Source organism: Hordeum vulgare, chromosome 7H (genome assembly GCF_904849725.1).
Source record: "Hordeum vulgare subsp. vulgare chromosome 7H, MorexV3_pseudomolecules_assembly, whole genome shotgun sequence".
NCBI lineage: Eukaryota > Viridiplantae > Streptophyta > Magnoliopsida > Poales > Poaceae > Hordeum > Hordeum vulgare.
In genome coordinates, this window is record NC_058524.1 from 45575190 (window position 1) to 45592074 (window position 16885).

The 16885-nt window shown below is 44.5% G+C and overlaps 1 long non-coding RNA gene across 4 annotated transcripts; it reads right to left on the reverse strand.

Moving 5' to 3' along the window:
* Positions 1-3305: 3305 nt before the first annotated feature.
* LOC123409400 lies at positions 3306-7933 on the reverse strand. Of its 4 annotated transcripts, none has more exons than XR_006612848.1 (9): positions 7338-7933; positions 7084-7239; positions 6672-6990; positions 5418-5502; positions 4887-5032; positions 4579-4653; positions 4443-4509; positions 4077-4152; positions 3306-3838 (listed from the first exon to the last, which is right to left on the reverse strand). It is a non-coding gene; the product is annotated as an uncharacterized LOC123409400 (long non-coding RNA). The 4 variants fall into 4 exon arrangements; XR_006612849.1 differs by having other exon boundaries at positions 6896-6990; positions 7084-7235; positions 7338-7931; XR_006612850.1 differs by having other exon boundaries at positions 4887-5018; positions 6896-6990; positions 7338-7931.
* Between the last annotated feature and the right edge of the window lie 8952 nt (positions 7934-16885).

Here is a 16885-nt window from a genome sequence, read left to right on the forward strand (position 1 = left end):
CCGTAGGAATGCTTTGGGTGTATCAAACGTCACAACGTAACCGGGTGATTATAAAGGTGCACTACGGGTATCTCCGAAAGTGTCTGTTGGGTTGTACGAATCGAGACTGGGATTTTTCACTCCGTGTGACGGAGAGGTATCTCTGGGCCCACTCGGTAATCCATCATCATATTGAGCTCAGTGTGACTAAGGAGTTAGCCACGGGATGATGTGTTACAGAACGAGTAAAGAGACTTGCCGGTAACGATATTGAACAAGGTATGGGGATACCGACGATCGAATCTTGGGCAAGTATCATATCGGTAGACAAAGGGAATTGCATACGGGATTGATTGAATCCTTGGCGTCGTGGTTCATCCGATGAGATCATCGTGGAACATGTGGGAACCAACATGGGATATCCAGACCCCGCTGTTGGTTATTGGCCAGAGTGATGTCTCGGTCATGTCTGCATGTCTCCCGAATCCGTAGGGGCTACACACTTAAGGTTCAATGACGCTAGAGTTGTAAAGGGAATAGTATGTGGTTACCGAAGGTTGTTCGGAGTCCCGAATGAGATTCCAGACGTCACGAGGAGCTCCGGAATGGTACGGAGGTAAAGATTGACATATAGGAGGTCTTGTTTTCCTCACCGAAAAAGTTTCGGGCTCATCGATAGTGTACGAGGAGTGCCGGGAGGGTGCCGGAGGACCCCTGGGAGGTGTGTGACGTCCAAATGAGCTCATGGGCTGTTAGAGGAGGTGGACCAGCCCTTATTGGGTTGGCCAAGGCTTTCCCTAAAGGCCCATGCGCATAGGAATAAAGAGATAAGGCAAAAAGGCTTAAAAGGAAAGGGAAAAGAGTCCTTCCAAGGAAGTCCACCTCCCTTGTGGGAGGAGGACTCCTCCCTAGCTTCGGCTGAACCCCTCCTCCTTGTAGGAGGGGCCAAGGCAGCCCTCCCTCTTCCTCCTCCTATATATACTTGGGGTTTTGGCATTTTGGGAACACACAATTAATTTCTGCCAAGGCGCAACCCTCTCTCCCTCTTCTTCCTCCTCCGCGACGCTTGGCGAAGCCCTGCCGAAGAACCACATAGCTCCACCGCCACCACGCCGTCGTGCTGTTGCAGCTCTCCCTCAACTTCTCCTCTCTCCTTGCTGGATCAAGAAGGAGGAGACGTCACCGGGCTGTACGTGTGTTGAACGCGAAGGTGCCGTGGTTCGACACATAGATCGGAATCCACCGTGATCTGAATCACTGAGAGTACAACTCCATCAACCGCGTTCATAGTAACGCTTCCGCTTAGCGATCTTCAAAGGTATGAAGATTCTCTACAACCTCTCTCGTTGTTGGTTTCTTCATAGATAGATCCTTATATGGCGTAGGAATTTTTTTGAAATTACTACGATCCCCAACAAACGGCTCTTCTCGTTGGAATTGAGATGGAGCTGCCCTCAGATGACATTTCCATGTCGAGTAGAAGCTTTTTCTGGAGCGTTGTTTCGCATGGCGACTTTGATGCGTGTATGACCGACCTGCCTTGCAAGCCAGCTTGTTTTAGTAGCATTTGTTAGTTTAGCGTGCGTTCATAGAAATGAGTGTATGTTTGTGTATGTGAGCGGTTTTCATTATATTGTGTTAAAAAAGGCACCTCGCGGGGGTTATTGCTTCAGGCTTGACAACACGACAAGTGATGCAATGTCACGTGCGAGGGGCTGCTCCCTGCACTCCACGATTGACAAGTGGTGCAACGAGAGGCTGTTACTTTGGGTTTTCCAGTTTTCAGTTTTGGCTTTCCTATTTCCGGGCTTTTTCTTTTTCATATTAGTCCTTACACTTTTTAGATTTTTGAACTACCTTTTCATGCTCCTCCACTTGTGTTTCCTCTAATTGTTTCCCCCGCGCGCTACCATCGCCCGTCGTTCGATCACCTCTCCCTCACTCGCCCATCGCCTCTATATGGTTCCTCCGTCAATTTCATTTTTTCACATTTTGTTTCTCACTATATTTTTGAGGGAGGGAGTTTTATGGGGTAGAAATGGGTGGGACGCTTGTAGCTTTCAACTCAATCAAACATCAACTTAATGTTTATTGAATCACCACCAAGTCTTCGGATACATACGTCTATTCTCCCCTCCTCCCCTTTCACTCTCTATAGGAAAAGAGTGAAGAGAAGTTTGACTACCTTGCCGGCGGTGGCTCCAGCTCCTCTCCTCCGCGGGCCTCGGGCTCGTCGGAGGGGTTTGACTTGCCGGATCGGCCATGCAGTTTTGTAAAACTCTAGTCTAGGTATAAGCTATGTAGGTTGGTGTTGGATTTCCATTTCCTTGTCCCTAATGGCAATGGCAGCGACGTTCAATAAGTGTGCTCCTCATGTGCTCACGGCACATCGGTTTCCGGTGCTGGTGGTGTCAGATCTGTGAGCTAGGTGTCTGAGCGGGGTCGCGGCGGCGACGACAACAAACTTCAGTGCTGTTTTTGTCCTCCAACTCCGCCGACGTGGTCGCGTTTGCTCCGATGCCACCACGGAATTCGAGGGAACTGTACAAGAGTGTAGCCGGTGGGCGTCGTTGGCGTGCTCTAGGTGTTGGGGGTTTCGATGCTGGGTTCGAGGGTGCCGGTGGCGGTGCTGCTCTTCTATGTCGACGTGGTCGATTGAATCGAGCGGTGCGGCGACCTGGTCAAGCTCGGGGTCTTCCCCGACCGACGTTCCCAAAGGAAGTGTTCTCGCCGTCCGTGGCGGGATCCATAAGAGGTCCACAAAGTAGTTTATCTGCAAGGAAGCTTGCTGGGTCAAGGTTCTGTGGTGTTCCGTCTCCTTCTTCGATGGCGTCTTCGACGGCGGCGGCTCATGGAGAGTGAGCCAAGCATTGGCGTTTCTGTGCAGGGGTCTCCAAGGTCTTGTTTGTAATTTGTCTTTTTATGGGGTCCTTTCTGCAAAGTGTCGAGACAGCTGGTGCTTCTAGAGCATTCTAGTTGGGTCCACGTGTGATGTGTGACCATGTATCATGGTTGTTTTATTGAATGACACATGGTACCTTCTCAAAAAAAAGTTTTTGAATCAGTTCTTAGGTTGATCTATGTAGAGTGAAAATAACGAACTCATTGTTCTTGTTAGATTTCATAAGTTCATTGGTGAGATCGCTCCTTTTTTTAGATCTATCTTGCTTGATTGTGTCTATTCCCTTAATTATAGTTACTGGCTAAAAACTCTAGATCCGCATTTTCTAGTCCAGTAAACTATCTCTATTTCTCTGTCGGAGTTGATTCTAGCAGGTTCTTGGTAAGCTATCCTGGCGTGGTGAATAGGTCGGAGAGGAAATAGGTGACAAATTTAACCAGGTTCATGCCCTTGAGACTGATTCATGATTTCACTAGAGATTAGGACCTTTATTACAACTTTCATGTTTCGGAGAACACCAGAGGCAAAGCTGCATTCTCTGAACTTCAATGAAGTATGCACTTTTCTGTTGCTCACTTCAGTTCAGATAATAAAAACTGGCAGGGCATCACCCTACTTCTTCTCCGGCGTAACTTTTCTACCTCTTTGAGTGCAGTATCCCGTTCCTTAGCAAGTCGTCATGCTTGGACTGAAGCTGATTATACCGCTCTTTGGATTTCGAGAACTGATGTTCAAGATTCAAACTATGCTCATTGCTCTATAAAGTTCCTCACTATGACCCCTTTTGGACTCCGAGAGCTGATGTTGAACATGCTCATTGTGCTTATTAGCTTTCTGTAGCTCATTAGCAACTTCATCTTGTCGTGCGTTAACTTGTTGCAACTCTTGTTGTATTTTGGAAAGATGTTCCTTGGTTTCTTCCTTCCGTTGGACCTTGTCTGCCTCTGATATCCTGGCCTGCAAAAATCACATCCTTCCATTCATATTTATTGGTGATAGATGGCTTGATTAATATGGTTTCATTTAACATCAATAGTACCCACTCTAGATAAGTTGTAAGGAGGTTTAATCGAGAGAGTGCACACATATCCAATAGGCTAATGTGGGACCCTCCGGTCTAGATAAGATAGTTTTTCTTTTAAAAAATAATTGCTTTATCACGATAATTCTTTAGTGCATCATGATATGAACTTACCACTCGTTTAGATTAGATCCACCTCGAGCGATCATGAGAAACTTCCTTCTTGAATACTGCAACTTCTTCCATGTACCTTTTAAGTTCATTACACAAATCAATATCCAAATGTGAATCTCTTGTTAGGATCATTGAGAGCAAATAATTAATCACTGACGATAATAACTCAACTAGATTGTTTGGAAGGGGTAAAGTTTAACTACTAATTAGAACGTTTTCATTGCCAGTCAAGGTACAGTTTCTTTGTTCCCTGCTGCACAAGGATTACTAGAGTCACAGTAAACCACACATGCAAGAAATGTGTGGAAAAAGCACAGAAACAAATAATGATGGAAGACTTGTCACAAAGAAATAAACTAGACTAACCAAAATGTCTACTAAATCCTCAGGCCCAACGTCACCGCCTTTAGACCTCTCGATGCATGTCACACATCTAGCCCGACGAAAACAAATGTCAGTTCATTATAACGTCAAGAAGGCAAACAGAAGACTAGAATGCCACCTCTTAAAGCCATCAATTACAATGTTCCTCATTTTCTTTCTGTCGTTGCACCTGGTTTGCCTCTGGTGTCTTGACCTGCAGAAATCACACACTCTAATTCATATTTATCCGTGATAGATTGCTTGATTAATATGATTTCATTTAAGATAAGCAGCATCCAGTCCAGATAAGCTGTAGTAAGAATGGTTTAATCTGCAGAGTGCACGCATATCCAATAGGGCTAATGTGCGACCCTTCAATCTAGATAAGCTAGCTTTTTTCCAAAAACAATGCTTATCACTCTTTAGGACATCATGATATGAACTTACTGTTTTTTTCAGATTCAATCCGTCTCAAGCGACTCATCAGAAATTTCTTTCCTGACTACTGCAACTTCTTCCATGCATAACCCATCAGATAAGTAGGATCCAGCTCAATACATTTTCCCGCATCATCCAGACCTACAGGCACAGCTCTGAGAAAGATGTGACATTGAGCTCTGTTTCTAAAAACCAGGATGGCCAGTCATAAAAGTAGCAGTATCATCATATAGTAAAATATTGCAGTAATCTGGGTGCCAAGATATAACGGTGCCCCTGGAGCATGCCTTGTAGCTAGCAATGTAAAACAAATAAGACAGATCATAGATGATATATGTTATTATGTATTTAGGTGACAGAAATTTTTAGTAATCAGAGATCCATCTAACTTAAATGGAGAAACAAATTTAACCAATGTATTAGATAAAGTATGACAGCTCACAAAAGTTCTGTGACAGATTAATAACAGATAAAACAGCTCATAGAAATTTCCCTTAGATGTTATATAAGGTATAATCACTGTAAACCGAAAATCCTTACTGCGGGTTCATTCAGATTCTTTCTCAGAGCTTCGGTATATCCGCTGCTGCTTCCTGATATTTTTTGTTGGAGTAGAGTTCATCGCCTGCAACATGCATAGTGGTGTACATTCAGATTCCAGAAGCAGCAGTTCTTCATTATCTAGCTGGCATGGCATAGCCGCATAACACTATATGGAGGTCAATGTATCATGCTAGAATAATAACATTGATAGCTAGCAGCCTGTCCACCTGTGGTATTATCAATCCACAGTGTGGTTCTTCAAACCAATCATGGCAAGTATTCCTGTCTATCATTTCAGAAAAGAAAGTATTCCTGTCTATCCATTGCATGACACATATTTTCAAAGTTACAAGGGATAGTCCTCTTATCGTATTTCGTATACATGGACAAGAAGTATGCTCAAAACTGTAAGAGTGGGTGATATCCATATGGGACTCAGCCAGCTGTACCCAAGCGGATATACAATTTCTTCGCTATTGTCATTTTCCAAGTTGAGAACACCTATATCCCGGGTATTAGTCTTCTACATATAATTACATTACTCATCATCTGTGAAATAGACACAATTCGACTTCGGTTGCGGATATTCTTTGGCACCAAGGCATCACGTGTTTACGACTGGTTACCCCCAAGAAACAACACGTTATCATGCGAGCCATTTTTTTCGACGAACTCTTCTGCTGCTATGTCAACTTGGTGTAACAAGATTTTCTCAGTTTTAGGTATGTCCTCCTCATAACCCGCATCTACGAGCTCCACTTTCCTGCAAACATGCAGTAGACCGCCCCACAGAGTCTGAAGAAGGTACATTTCTCCCTTATATCACTACTGTAATTGCTAATCTCATCTTGAATTATATTCCTTGTGATGGTGGGACTAGTGAGACCAAAAGCATCCATTATTCTGGTTCTGGTGGATGCATACATGCTAAATCAATCATCCTAGTTTCCATAGGTGCACATGAAGTTTCACATTTCATAATCAAAGAGCTCCGAAAGGCCACAGAGTGAAATATACATCTAGTGCTAGATGATCCATCATATGTTCAGATAACCCAATGTTCAGATAATCATTCTAGTAGAATCTGAGAACTAGCCATTGTTCAGATAACATATGCAAACAATTGTAAAGCAGTGTGCTACGTGCAGATACTGGAAAACGACACGAACCATCTACATTACAGGATTTTAACTGGTGCAAAAGGGTTATCATCAGAAAACTTTACTCCAAGCTGAAAGGTCCAGCGTGTACCTCCCTCAGGAGTCAGGACCAGTACTCTCGTAGACAACCACCTTAAATTCACTAGGGCATTTCCATTTACTCGTATTCTTCACGCTGTATAGCATCTCATCCACGGACGTTGAAGCGAACCTTGGATTGGCCATAAAAACGGGTGCATAATTTAAAACACATGCACTCCTGAAGAAGTAGCGAAGGAAGGAAAGCTCGTATTGCTCCCCCTCCGTGGAACTCACCGAACGGCATCGCCCAGATGCGCAACGATACATTTACTTTGGGAACAGCCTGATCTTCGGGGAACTTGAGGCTGAGCCTGATCACATTCTGCAGGCTGCACATTGTTCAACTCAGTGAACACTTCAGCAAGTGATGGATCATTTAGTGGCAGCAAGCAACGGTACTAAAATGTAACGCCAGGAAGTACCGTGATATGCAGCGACTCAACATGAGGAAAGCATCTCAGGAAGGTTGGCATCATGCATGCTGATATCTTTGTGATATGCAAAACACACATACGAACTTAGAATTTCGACGGTTGTGTGAGCATCATGCTTTGCTTGGGCTCGCCTCCATTGCCTGCCTAGAGCACACTCAGTCCAGCAGAAAAAAGATGACAGACTTGGTGACACATGATTGCCAATTGAGGAACGGAAAGATGGGATCAGAGACAGTACGTACCCTCGAGTAGATTGGGCACAGATGCTGGTGGTGGTTGGGCACAGACATTTCATCGAGCAGATGGCGGGCATGCTGCCATTGGAGCTGGAGGGGCGGGGAGGAGAGGAGGTCGTCGACGTCCCTGTCATAGCAGCGAGGAGACGCAGATGAGCCAGCGTCCTCTGAGGATTGATACGCGCCGGAGACCTGGTGGTTGAGGGCCCCGGCTGCGCTGCGATGAGCCAGTGAGCAGTGAGCAGGCAGGCGTGCTGGACCTCCCACTAGCGCGCGGCATCCTTGACGGCCAGGGAGGTGCACCGGGGGATCTGATTGATGGATGGAGATGGGACTGCAGCTGGTCGCCGGCGGCGGATGAGGTGCTCCACTGCAGCTTGTCGCCGGCGGCGGAAGTTGGGTGGTTCTGGTTTAGGACTGACTGGAGCAACCTAATAGTAAGAGTTAAGGCTCGGTCGGTTCAGTCGGAACTGAAACGTGTCGGTCGGCTGCCTTAGTAGCAGCAGACGTCTGGGAGCGGCCACGTTCGCCGGCCGGCGGCCGGAGCTAGGAGAGGCGACCCGATAATAGAAAAAGAAAAAGATAAGCAGTTGGTTTGGGCTCAAACCAGTCCGGCCCAAGACGAGGCCCCTCGACCTCCTCGCGTACTTGAAAGGGAAAAAAGGAGGGAAGAGAGGGAGAGGGGGCCGTTAAATTCCCCGCCCGCTCGTCGACGGTGGAAGCATTCCTCCTCCGTCCCAACGCCGCGGCACCCTCCTCCATCCATCTTCTTCCTTGATCTCATCTTCCTCCTCCTCCAGTCCCGGCTTCTTCTTCCTCTTCATTTTCTTGTTCTTCTTTCCTCCTCTTTTGACGGAGAGCAGAGGAACTGCACATCGCTCAAGTGCTGCCTTTGGCAATTGTTACACGACACCGGCGACCATCTTTGTATCGGTTCGCAAATTCGGTGAAGCAAAATGTGCTCTTTGCATTGGTTTACTCTAATATCTCGGAATCAAGAGTCTGCATTATGGACTGTTCCGCCCAACAAAGGAGCTCCATATATGGATTATGTGGTGGTGGAAACACTGCCGCTTGCACATATATGATATATATACAGTGTTGATTCCCCTGCTACCAAAAGAGATCATCAGGTCATCATATTGTCATGATCATTTGCATTACTATGGCATGGTAGTGGTAGATGATCATGCTTTTGTGTTCCGCATAAATGCAGTTTTCATCACCGGAACCGCCCTTCACCGCTGTCAAAAAAGAAAACTCTGAGCTCTAAAATCAGAGTTGAGAGCTCCCAGTCCATGGCAACAACAGCATGACATAACAGAGGAAATGTGTGTCCAGGCCCTCGTATCCAAATCGCAGTTATGTACTCCCTCTATACCGAAATACTTGTAGCTACCTCGTATCCACACCAGCAACCATGCATGCATGCATGCGCCATCATCGATAGTGAAGGAACGCAGCCGGTTAAGAAGACAGCCCATTATCAACCGCTGCTCTCTCAACGGAAACGAGCCTGGGCTAAAAGCTGGCCTTGGGATCTGGATTCAGCAAAAGAGAGTGATTGAAAGATCTTGATTTTGTAGGATCAGGAGCGTGTTCACATGAGTTACTGGTATGAAGACCGCTAAAATAGCAAGAAACCGTGCCTAGGCTGTCACCTTGACCCCAATGTCAAAAAGGCCCGGGAAATCGGCAACACAGATCAAGAGGTAGCTATTATATGTTCTCTCAATTTTCAAATGTTGGTCTGAATATCATCGATTTTCCTTTCAGTTTGATCGCCATGTTAAGAAGTTTCACAAGGCCAAGGGAGTTCGATTTGAAAAGTGCAGCAAGAAGGGATGGTGTCATCGCCAAGACGACGGATATCGAGCTCCATCAGTTCTACTGCCATGCCATGGGTTGAGCAAGTGAGGCCACCTTGGCTTGTGCTTCTGTATGTAGCGAGTGCTACTCTGTTTTAGTGTTTTTCCCATGAGCCGTGCATGTAGTATGCTCTTTGGAGAACTGTGCTATTATTGCTCTTCGGAAAATTTGTAGGAAAATCTCGTGAATCGACTTTCATAACGAATGGAATGGGTCTGGTCTCCTTTTTCCTCATTAAGGTTGATTCTATCCAAGATCGTTTATACGGCACACTTTAGCACTGATATCATATCAGTTAGCACCGCCTTCGTTTGTGTCATACTTGGCACTTAATTATTCTACATATTACTGTATACAAAGTATCTGTTCTACTGTTTATATTACTGGATGACAAAGTTTGGGCAAACCTATGAGCTACATACAGTAAACATAATTTACACTCATGTCAGCATCTCTATTAGATAATGTAAACTACATCAGCAAATTATGCCTCGAGTAAAATTTACATCACCAAAAAGTGGGTTCTTACATCACCAAAAACCTCCAACTCCACTAGATGTGTAAATTTTATATCACAAAAAATCTCCAACTCCAACAGATAATGTGAAATCTACATTACCGTGAAGGCGGCCATGGTGAGGTGTGCCGGAGCAGTGTTGGCGGCCGTTGGGTGTGAGGAGGGATCCATGGGGTCTCACGGCAGCAGCCGGGCGACCGGCGCATGGTGGGAAGGTTCCGCGTGGGAGTGAAGGCTGCACACATTTTGCTCTAGCGTCCCAAGTGATGCAACTTGGTGCCTTATTTTACAACAACAAGAGCAAATCTTTTTTTTTTATTGCATCTAACATCATTTATTGGATCAGTGTTTTTGTGCATGAGAAATCTGTTATTTTTCATCTATACCATTTATTGGGGATACTCTAACATAGCATTCAAAGAGAACATGGTGACCAAGGGAGAATTCTTGAGGTATGATGGTTGTACATGCAAGTCAATGAACATATTACCTTCGTCCTGCATTATTTGTCTTCAATTTATCTAGATAAAGTTTAAAAAATAAATCTGGATACAGATGTAAGTCATTATTAGAGCACTAGTAGAAAACCAGCGTTTCGTCCGCAGCTTTAGTCTCAGTTTGATTACAGCCACTAGTAGAAAAAGGGCCTATAGCCCCGGTTCGGTTGGACCATTAGTTTCGGTTTGCGAACCGGGACTAATCAATCGACACTAATGCTAGCCCTGGTTTGGTCCCGAACCGGGGCTAATGACCTTACACGTGGCGGGGCTGGGGGCGGGGGGGGGGGGGGGGGGGGTATTCGCTGCTTTTTTTTAGCACTTTTTAGGTTAAGGGTTTTGCACTAAATTGGATGGGGCTATTTTGCTGCCCCCTATTTTCTCATTTATTTGTTTTGGGCACTTTTTAATTCTTGTTTTGCACTAAGTTGGATGGTACATACACAACAGTAAAGGAACAACTATATTGCACATCATCGTCACGAATATATTACACCATCTCATCCGTCGTGCTTTATCGAACATATTACAAAATGTAAAAACGAGTTACATGCACATAGATGCATCTTTTTTACACTATATCATTTCATATCAATTGCATCGACGGGCAATAGTATTCTCCCTTGACATATAGGACCTCTGCATCTAAGAATCCGAAAATTTCCTCATGAATTGTTCGTACACGTTCCTGTGGTAGAACACCGTCCCGCAACCATTCGATATAATTTAAAAAAGGGGTCGATATATATATATATATCAATGAAAACGAACACAATTCATGGTAATAAAATAAAGCTGTGAATATTGTTTATCATACTTTAATTTTTTTTATGTCCCGGTTTTTGCCCGTCTCATGGGTCGTCTGGCGAATGAACTCGCAAACATAGTATCCACATAAATTGTTGCCATGTTCCTACCTCAAGCACTTTACGAGAACATAGTTCAATCAAAACCATAATCAAGAATTATAATGATATTGAAACTAGAATAAAGAGATGCGAGGATCTAGCTAGTAGTTACTTACATATATTTGTTTAAATGTAAGCTCTGACTTCCAAACACCCCGAGACTTGGCGGTGAACCGTTTCCAAGCCCTGCCAAGAAAAGGAAATGAATAAAGGAGTTCTATATTAATTCCTTGCTATCAGGAAATGAACGAGAAGTTGCCGATATAGTGCCATAATGATTGAAATTACCTCTGGAGGCATTCCTGCATGTTTGCCCATTCAGCGAGGGGTGTGCGTTTCGGGTCCATGACTATTACTTGTCCCTCGTCAGGTACAATGATTAACAAAATAAAGTGGAACCTGCACACGCATAACGAGTCAATTATACACTTATAATAACATCGAGTAAGCGAAAATAGAATGTGTGTAGTAACACTCACTTGAAGTTGTAAGGAAATAGTATTTCCCTTTTGGTATGGAAAACCTTAACCCTTGTACCAAGTTATTCTCTGTCTCGCGGGGATTCGTTGCGAGACTTTGGTGATGAATGTAATATGGGTCAATGAACCCAATGTCATAGATTTGTCCTCTTTTGCATTCGAGAATCTTCATTCTGCAAAATTACTATAGTGATGAGTAAGATTATACATGCAAGAACGAGCTGAGTAAGACTTAATGAGATAAATTAATAATGCTTACAAATAATAGGAAGTGATGATAGATTTGTCGAGGGTGTCTTGTTTGTATAACTAAAATAATTCGTTGAATTCAATCATTAGCACGCCTTGTCCAGTCCCGAAATGCTCGTCTTTATATGCAAGGTAGATCCAGTTTTGCTGTTCAGCACATGCTTGCATGTACCAGTCATGCAATCTTCGTATTTTTTTGGTAGCTCGTTGACTAACTCAGGTTTGATGAGAGGAGCTTTGTACCGGTACACGTATGTTATGTCAGCGAATTCCTGCAAATGGTTTAAGTACTCATCAATAGACATGCCTTCAGCCTTGGCCGCTTCTCCGTATATTGCGACAAACTCCGGATTGATACCAGCTGTTTCACCATTCCTCTGCTTGACCGCAGCTTCGCTCGAGCACACCTTTGTATCGGAATACACTTTGAGCGGGGGGCACGATTGGTTTTTCTGTTGTCCGAGCTGGGTAATTGATTTCCCGTTGGACGTACTGCTCTTCAACCACTGCTTTCTTGACTGAGCCGACTTGAGAATAGAGCGTTCATAGTCTGCTGGCAACAGTGGCGTGGGATCTGCAAGGGTTTTCAGAATTTTCACACATGTGGCGTGATCTTTTGGGGTGATCGGGAACTCTGGCTCTTTCGGCTTCTTCTTGTTAGCCGTCTCAATCTTCCACTGTTGATGCTGGGCGTGTGCCCTCTTAATATTGTCCTCTACAGTATAGTCCCAAGGTCTCTTCTCCATATCCTTATGAGGTACTTTTGGGAGGGGCGACAACTTACGTTTCGGTGATCGGAACCCCTTTCTGCCGCCACTATTAGCGGTGGTACGTTTCCGCTTTTTGCTCTGCTGCTCAGTGGACGGAGACGGCTGACGGGGCGGTGGAGACGGCTGCGTTGGTGAGTGGTGAGGCGGCGAAGACGACGGTTGTGTTGGAGACTGGTGAGGTGGAGGCGAAGAAGGATTGCTGCTATGAGGAGTCGGTGGCCTTGGCGTCCAATTTGGAAGCAAGATGTCCTCCTTTGGCCATACAACGGTTTGTTTCTTGACTTCTCCAAGTTCAGTCAAATCCCTATCTTCACCTGCAGGGTGGTCGAGCTTCAGCTCCTCATAATCTTTCATCACTTCATCCACCGCGACGACAGCGTACCCTTCTGGAACCGGAGAGCAATGCCAAGTTGGATTATGTCCAATTGGTATGGCCATGCCGACCGCCACCGTCAACCTTAAGTTAGCAACTTTCACCTTTAGCTCACAAGGTGTGCTCTCTGTGGTATCATCCACTGAGTAGCGACGAGGAGGATCCGTCGTCAGTGCATCATCACCATCATCCTGGAGCTGTGTGGAAGTGCACTGCTTTTCTGATTCGATGCAACTTCTATCATGAGCCGCTGAGATTGGCCGCTACTTTGTTGTCTGTCGATTTGATCCTGCTGCAGCCGCTTTACTGCTTCTTCTAGATTATGCAGCCGGTCAGCCTCAGCCGCTTTATCACGTGCCTCCTTTTCCTTTCTCCTCTGATGGCTTCTATCGGGAAATCTCTTCCTTTTCTCGGAAAACACAAGCATCCACGGCGGGGAGCCTAGTAAGCCTCGTGCTCACCCTTTGTGTTCCTTATTCCCAAGGGCGCTCATCGTTCTCTCTATTGGGAACGAACCGTCTCTCTTCAACATCCTGTACTTCATGTCTAATGTCCTCTATGGGTAGGGGATTATCTTTGTGTCTTTGGTTATATATTGCCTTCCCTTCTTCGTCCAACAAGCCCCAAGCCCGTAAAATCAGTTTCTTCCTCGTTCGAGCCATTTTAAGGGCTCTGGAGTGATATATTTTCTCCAGAAATGATGCCTCAATTGCTTCCCACTTAGCCATGTTACCGTCGTAGCCACTAGGCCCCATAATATGGTGGTACTTCTTACCTGCATTCATCTTATTTGTTGCAGACTTTTCATGAGCGTCCTCCGATTTCTTGTACGCCACAAATTCGGCCTAGTAGTATCTTCTCTTCTCATAGCCGTGATCGAAATCTGGAGTCTTATCTTTCAAGATAAATTTCTGGTGCAATCTTTTTTTCCAGCCCCTGAATAGATCAGCCATCTTCTTAAAAGGCCACTCCTTGACTTTTTTCTCTAGGGCCTCTTTTCGCCTCTTGCTTTCCTCCTCATTTGGCTCCTCCTCATCTGGATCCACCTCTGGCGCCGGTAGGGTGAAATGAAGCATGAGCTTTATCCAAAGGTTTTCTTTGGCTGCTGTGCCGACATATGAGAGCAATTGGTGATAGGGATGTGGTCCCTAACAACAACTCCGCATGCATTCACAAACTTCTGCTTTACATCTGTGGGAGCAATTGGTTGCCCAACATTTGAGACTGTTTCGATCATGTATCTCTCACCGTGATCCAGCTTCTTGGTTGGGCCTCGTTTCGTCCGTACAGAAGTTTTGCTCGATCTGGTGGGCTAAAAGAAAGAGTGTCAATATATGTATATAGCAGAGGATTAATATATATATGTATATATATAACATTTTACCTATATATATATATATATATATATAACATTTTACCTATATATATATATATATATATATATATATATATGCACCTCGATGGAGCGGTCGGCTTCTCCCTCGTCGGCTTCTTCCTCATTGGAGCCGTCGATTCCTCCTTCGCCCAAGGCGTGGGCGTCTACCTCACCGGAGCTTCTACCTCATGTGTTGGGAGACTCATCTCCCTAGGTGGACTCGTTTAGAAACTGATTGGTGACATCGACATCGTGAACTAAAATATCATCCCCGCGGATGACACCATGCATCACGACTTCCTGATATTCGTCTCTGTCGTGTATTGGATCCATAGTATCTACAAATTAATTAAACATAAACAACTAAATTAACTAACAACTAAAACTCTCGCTTATATACATCGAATAATCCCCTTAATTAAGGAATTTTTATCCCCATGCCCCTGGTTCCTTAGTCGTACTCAGTTTTCCCCACACGCTCATTTTGGGTAAGTTTTGAGCCATTTTTCGGGGGCAAATGTGAGGAAAATGGGAAAGCAGAATTTCATCGCATGGGGAAAAGTGAGAAAAAAAACTAAGGAAATGGGGAAAACGGAGTACGACTGAGGAACTAGGGGCATGGGAATAAAAATCCCCTTAATTAATGCATCATAGAATAATCCACTTAATATTATCGAATATATATTCTAAATACATAAATAATACATGTCTCGAATACAGTAATACATCGAATAATATATAACTGATCAACCAACAAAGAGTCGTCGCTGTACTAAGGCACGGGCGGTGGACACCCAAAGAGCTGGGACCATCACCGGATCATAGCTCGGGTGAGATCCCTGAAGAACCTGCCAGGTACTGGAGAACCTGGCATTCAATGCCTCCATGTAGCGACGGACATGCTCGTCCTCCTCCCTGACACGGCAACGTACCTCCTCCTCGGGGGCTGGCAACCTAGGCACCGAAAGTGGCCCCGCGACCGCCACCAAAGAAGCTCTGGGTCGACGACTGGAGCCCGGTTCCTCACAAAGCTGCGCTCCCCGGAAGGTAACTCCTCCTAGTGCCAGCCTGGCGGAGCCCAGTCCCGCACATGCTGGAGCCTATCAAGCAGGTGGTCGCCACCGAGTCGATGACGAGGATGCGGGCCGGGCATCGTATGTCCTACTATTTAAATTCCTACTATTTAATAAACTTTTCTAAACTTGTACTCCCTCCGTTCCAAAATATAAGACCTTTTAAAGATTTCATCGGAAAACTACATACAGAGCAAAATGAGTGAATCTATACTCTAAAATATGTCTAACAGATTCTTTTAACCTTTAAGAGATTTAACAAAATGGCGTCATTCTAGATGTGTAGAAAATGATCCATATTTTTCCTGATCTCATCTACCCTTCTATATGTCACATTGTCTACTGTCAAAGGATTCAAGAAAACCATGACTTCATCATTACCTAGTAGTAATAGGCGCATGATGCTATGAAGCTTTACAAAGTTGTTTTGTAAAGGAATCCCGAATAGGACAATTAACTTTTTGGTACGCAGTACAAAAAGAGCCATCCGAATATCGCTATTTGGAAGGACTTTGCTGAACTTCGTACCAAAAAAGGAATTATTCTACCAGGAACTCCGTTCCAAAACAACTTTCTAGAGCTTGATAGCACCATGCGTCTGTTACTACTAGGTAATGATGAAGCCATGGTTTTCTTCAATACTTTGACAGACAACAACGTGACATATAGAATCGAGCTAGCTAGGTTACATAGATGAGACCAAAAAAATTGAATCAACTTGTGCACATACATAATGTGGCAGTCTTGATAAATCCATTATTAACACTAAAAATGTTGTTTCCTCTAGCTTAACCTACACCTAAAAGAAAATTCACTTAAACATGTACAATCTACAATCTACAAATATTATATAATTTACAAATATCACTTAAATCACTACAAATATCACTTAAGCATTTATATGCTTAAGTGATATTTGTAGTGATTTAAGTGATGTTTGTATATTGTAGATTTGTATATGCTTAAACACTAAGTGTGACCTAAACTAAAAGGCCCTAAACTAACTTACTTAACATTAAAGAAACCTGCGTACTTAACCCTAAACTAACAATAACCTATTAATTAACAGTAAGTGTGACCTACAAATAACACAAATAACCTATTTAACACTAACCTACCTAACCCTAAATTCACCAAATATTCTACAAATAACACTTAAGCATATACAATAGCAAAATTAAGCAATAATCTACAAAACACTAATTAAGCATCTATATACAAAACAATTAAGCACATAAGCATGTCGACGATCGATCGAGAGGAGAGGAGAGAGGCTCATCGACGGGAGGGGATGTTGGATCGAGGAGGACGACAGAGGCGGGGAGGAGCGCAGCACCGGCGACGGGGAGGAGGGCGCGCGAGGAGGTCTGGCGCCGGCGAGCAGGACGACAGCAGGGCGTCGACGACGGGGAGGAGCGCGCACGAGGAGGTCCGGTGCCGGCGA